Source organism: Schistocerca piceifrons, unplaced genomic scaffold (assembly GCF_021461385.2).
Source record: "Schistocerca piceifrons isolate TAMUIC-IGC-003096 unplaced genomic scaffold, iqSchPice1.1 HiC_scaffold_1084, whole genome shotgun sequence".
NCBI lineage: Eukaryota > Metazoa > Arthropoda > Insecta > Orthoptera > Acrididae > Schistocerca > Schistocerca piceifrons.
Genome location: NW_025726890.1, coordinates 20,001 through 25,000, shown reverse-complemented (window position 1 = coordinate 25,000; position 5,000 = coordinate 20,001). Strand labels below are relative to the sequence as shown.

Sequence of the window (5,000 nt, the reverse complement as noted above, 5' to 3'; positions counted from 1 at the left end):
CGCGACTCCTGCGCGCCTTGGATGGTATAGCGTTAATGCGCGTGCGGATGCACGCGACGTAGTCACGGCCAGACAGGAAGCGACTGGTGTCCTCGACCCAGCTATGTTGGCCTGATGTCCTGGCTGACGACGAGAGAGCTGCCCCGTCGAAGGAAATATGCAGGCGCGCCGCCCACATCTCACCAACTTTTGCAGCCGTTGGCAGCAGATGGCCCTCCCACGTGAGGTGTCGTTCAAGCGCCGCCACTTCGTGTCGTGCCTCCCCCAGGTCTGCGTCGGTGGTGGTGGTCTCGAGCTGCAACAGGGTGAGGAGCCTGCCCCGCCTCAGGGTTGGCCCTATCCAGCGGGCTGATGGAATCCCAAGGCCCCCATGGGCAATTGGAGCGTGAAAGTAGCCCAAGGGGGTGTCGGCTGGGAGGCGGAACCATCTCCTCACGGCGGCTCGAACACAGTTGTCCATGGCCTTGAGCGCACCGATGCGGGTGCGACTCAGTGCTAGGCCATGATACAGGCCCGGGAGAAGGACCTCACGAAGTGCAAAGAGCCGCTGCTGCGGCTTCAGCGGCGCCCGCGTGATGATCGACAGCTGCTCCTCGATGTGGTGCCTCGGATGGAAGAGACACCGCCCAGAGGAGGAGAACTGCAGTCCCAGGTAGCGGAAGGTCTCACCCACTCCCAACGCCGGCATGGTGGTTTCGCCGGCCGTGAAGGTGACGCTCGCATCCACTTTCACTTTCTTCTCGCGGCCGGACGCCACGAGTGCGAGGGTGAGACACTTCCGCGGGTTAACACGCAGCCCCAGCTGGTCGAGGGCTGCTACTGCTGCGTTGATAAGGGACTGCAGGCCCCCCCTCGTGGAGGCGAAGAGCAGGATGTCATCCGCGAAGGCCGCCGCGTTCGTCTGGCGGCCCAACACCTTGACACCTACGTGTGAGGGCAGCTGATCTAGAACATAATCAACAGCGAAATTGAACAGGAGAGGGGACAGAGGATCTCCTTGCCGAACACCTCTTGCTGGCCGCACGGCCGGGGACTCGTCGCCACCCCCCGCAATTACCGTCGTGCTGTCCGCATAGCAGCCCTCGACGTAGTCAATGAATTCGTCCGGCAGACCATGGGCTTTAAGCACAGGACGCAAAGCCGCATGGTCCAACGAATCGAACGCCTTGGACACATCGAGGGATGCCATGAACACAGAACGACAGCGGCGGACGGCGCCGACGAGTATCCGGTCGAGTAGGAAAGTGTTCTCCAGCATCCCATCCCTTGGGATGAAAGCCCGCTGACGTTCGTCCACAGCACACATCTGCATAAGGCGAGTCGCCAGAACCTTATGGAAGGTTCGGGCTAGCACCGAGCAGACGGTGATGGGCCGAAAGTCAGCGGGGGATGCTGGGGCGGCTGTCTTAGGCAGCAAAGAGGTCCTGGCTCGGAGGAGGGAAGGGGGGAGCTTGCGGGTAAGCAGGAAAAGGTTTAGGAGTTTGGTGGTGACCTCCGCTGGAAGGCGGCGCAGCTGCACCGGCGAGAGGTCGTCAGGGCCGGCAACGGAGCCTCTGGGCGGCAGGGCGGCCGCAACCTCTTCTGCAGTGATCGGCCTCCATAGGCGCTCAAAGTCAACAGACTCCGAGCGCGGGAGAAGCCGGTCGGGAATGGAGCCAGCGTTGGAAGGTGGCTCTGTCGTGAAGAGGCTGCGCCAGAAGTCCACCAGCCCAGGGATGTTCGACGGCGGCTGGAGCAGGGTGCCATCCAGGAGACCACGCACGCAGCGCGCGCGATTCTTCCTGAAGGCATCCTGACATCTGGCATATTCCCACCGGCGGCGCTTCCGCTTGGAGAGCGGAGGGCCACCACCAGACCGCTGCTTGGATGGCGGGCGCAACGTCTTGCTCTTCCTTGCTCCTGCTTCCTCAGAGCCGACAGCACGGAGGGCCTCAGGCAGCCCAGCCGCGACCACTGCCAACGGCGTACCCGGCCCCAAACACGCAAGGTCGTCCAGGGCCGAGAAGCGCGCGGCCGACCGCGGCAGGCCGGCGAGGTGCCTCCATATAGCTTCGTCGACTACAGATGTTTGTGGCGGGCGCTCAAGCTCCGGCGGAGAGGGTGGCCCCTCCGGCAGCGACTCCGGGACGGGTGAATGGCGCAGACCATGCTGCGTCTGTTGTTCCCGCCTCAGCTCCTCTACGTATTCCCGCACCATCGTCCTGTGTGCCACCGTCCTCCTCCTGCACTTGATGGCATCCAGGGTACGGTGCGGAAACAGGGGTAGAAGCTCCTGGTTTGCAAAGAGGACTCTGGAGTCACTGGCACAGAGAAGCCTAGCCTCCGCCAGGGCGAGCTCCCGCATTTCTTCTTCCGCCCACCGAGCTCTCTTCCTATCGGTTATAATCTCCGCATTTGCCGCTTCCGGATGGGCGCGGCGGCGGTGTTGTCCGAGCCCGATCTTGCTGCGGAAGGCACGGCTGCAAATGCTGCAGTGGAACCATGGCTCCACGGCCTGCTCTACTTCAGGGAGGGTTGGCAGGCTAGCAGTCGGGACTGTTGGGCCGGGTCCTTCAGCGGAAGGCCCGGTACCCGTGTTTTCTTCTCTTGTTGTCCCAACATTAAGGGTTTTGCGATGGAGGGCTGGTAACCCCCCAAAGCCCCAAGTGCGGACTTCCACTCTGCTTACCAGTCCTATCAAGGACTGGCGTATCGGCGGGCCCACGGGAAGGGGGGAAGCCGCAGGCAAGGAGAGGCTAAGAGGGCATGGCCCATGTATTGCGCTTCACTTGCCCAGTAACTATGAGAGTCATAGTTACTCCCGCCGTTTACCCGCGCTTGCTTGAATTTCTTCACGTTGACATTCAGAGCACTGGGCAGAAATCACATTGCGTCAACACCCGCTAGGGCCATCGCAATGCTTTGTTTTAATTAGACAGTCGGATTCCCCCAGTCCGTGCCAGTTCTGAGTTGATCGTTGAATGGCGGCCGAAGAGAATCCGCGCACCCGCGCGCCCCCGGAGGAGCACGCTAAGGCGGACGCGGCCTCGCAGCAAGGAAGATCCGTGGGAGGCCAAGGCACGGGACCGAGCTCGGATCCTGCACGCAGGTTGAAGCACCGGGGCGCGAACGCCGCGCAGGCGCGCGCATCCTGCACCGCCGACCAGCACGAGGCCGACCAACGGCGAGAGCAGACCACGCCCGCGCTAAACGCCCGCACTTACCGGCACCCCTACGGCACTCACCTCGCCCAGGCCCGGCACGTTAGCGCTGACCCACTTCCCGACCAAGCCCGACACGCCCCGATCCTCAGAGCCAATCCTTATCCCGAAGTTACGGATCCAATTTGCCGACTTCCCTTACCTACATTATTCTATCGACTAGAGGCTCTTCACCTTGGAGACCTGCTGCGGATATGGGTACGAACCGGCGCGACACCTCCACGTGGCCCTCTCCCGGATTTTCAAGGTCCGAGGGGAAGATCGGGACACCGCCGCAACTGCGGTGCTCTTCGCGTTCCAAACCCTATCTCCCTGCTAGAGGATTCCAGGGAACTCGAACGCTCATGCAGAAAAGAAAACTCTTCCCCGATCTCCCGACGGCGTCTCCGGGTCCTTTTGGGTTACCCCGACGAGCATCTCTAAAAGAGGGGCCCGACTTGTATCGGTTCCGCTGCCGGGTTCCGGAATAGGAACCGGATTCCCTTTCGCCCAACGGGGGCCAGCACAAAGCGCATCATGCTATGACGGCCCCCATCAACATCGGATTTCTCCTAGGGCTTAGGATCGACTGACTCGTGTGCAACGGCTGTTCACACGAAACCCTTCTCCGCGTCAGCCCTCCAGGGCCTCGCTGGAGTATTTGCTACTACCACCAAGATCTGCACCGACGGCGGCTCCAGGCAGGCTCACGCCCAGACCCTTCTGCGCCCACCGCCGCGACCCTCCTACTCGTCAGGGCTTCGCGGCCGGCCGCAAGGACCGGCCATGACTGCCAGACTGACGGCCGAGTATAGGCACGACGCTTCAGCGCCATCCATTTTCAGGGCTAGTTGCTTCGGCAGGTGAGTTGTTACACACTCCTTAGCGGATTCCGACTTCCATGGCCACCGTCCTGCTGTCTTAAGCAACCAACGCCTTTCATGGTTTCCCATGAGCGTCGATTCGGGCGCCTTAACTCGGCGTTTGGTTCATCCCACAGCGCCAGTTCTGCTTACCAAAAGTGGCCCACTTGGCACTCCGATCCGAGTCGTTTGCTCGCGGCTTCAGCATATCAAGCAAGCCGGAGATCTCACCCATTTAAAGTTTGAGAATAGGTTGAGGTCGTTTCGGCCCCAAGGCCTCTAATCATTCGCTTTACCGGATGAGACTCGTACGAGCACCAGCTATCCTGAGGGAAACTTCGGAGGGAACCAGCTACTAGATGGTTCGATTAGTCTTTCGCCCCTATACCCAGCTCCGACGATCGATTTGCACGTCAGAATCGCTACGGACCTCCATCAGGGTTTCCCCTGACTTCGTCCTGGCCAGGCATAGTTCACCATCTTTCGGGTCCCAACGTGTACGCTCTAGGTGCGCCTCACCTCGCAATGAGGACGAGACGCCCCGGGAGTGCGGAGGCCGCCGCCCCGTGAAGGGCGGGGAAGCCCCATCCTCCCTCGGCCCGCGCAAGGCGAGACCTTCACTTTCATTACGCCTTTAGGTTTCGTACAGCCCAATGACTCGCGCACATGTTAGACTCCTTGGTCCGTGTTTCAAGACGGGTCGTGAAATTGTCCAAAGCTGAAGCGCCGCTGACGGGAGCGATTATTCCGCCCGAGAGCATCCCGAGCCAACAGCGGCGCGGGTCCGGGGCCGGGCCAGGTAGGTCCGTCATCCGGGAAGAACCGCGCGCGCTTGCCGGGAGCCCGAGCGCCCAAAGGGGCGAATCGACTCCTCCAGATATACCGCCGGGCAGCCAGCCAGGACACCGGGGCTCTGCCCAACAGACGCGAACCGAGGCCCGCGGAAGGACAGGCTGCG

The 5,000-nt window shown here is 61.8% G+C and overlaps 1 pseudogene; it reads right to left on the bottom strand.

The window, feature by feature from the left end:
- LOC124727119 overlaps nt 1-5,000 on the bottom strand; it is a 7,809-nt pseudogene that overhangs the window by 2,147 nt on the left and 662 nt on the right.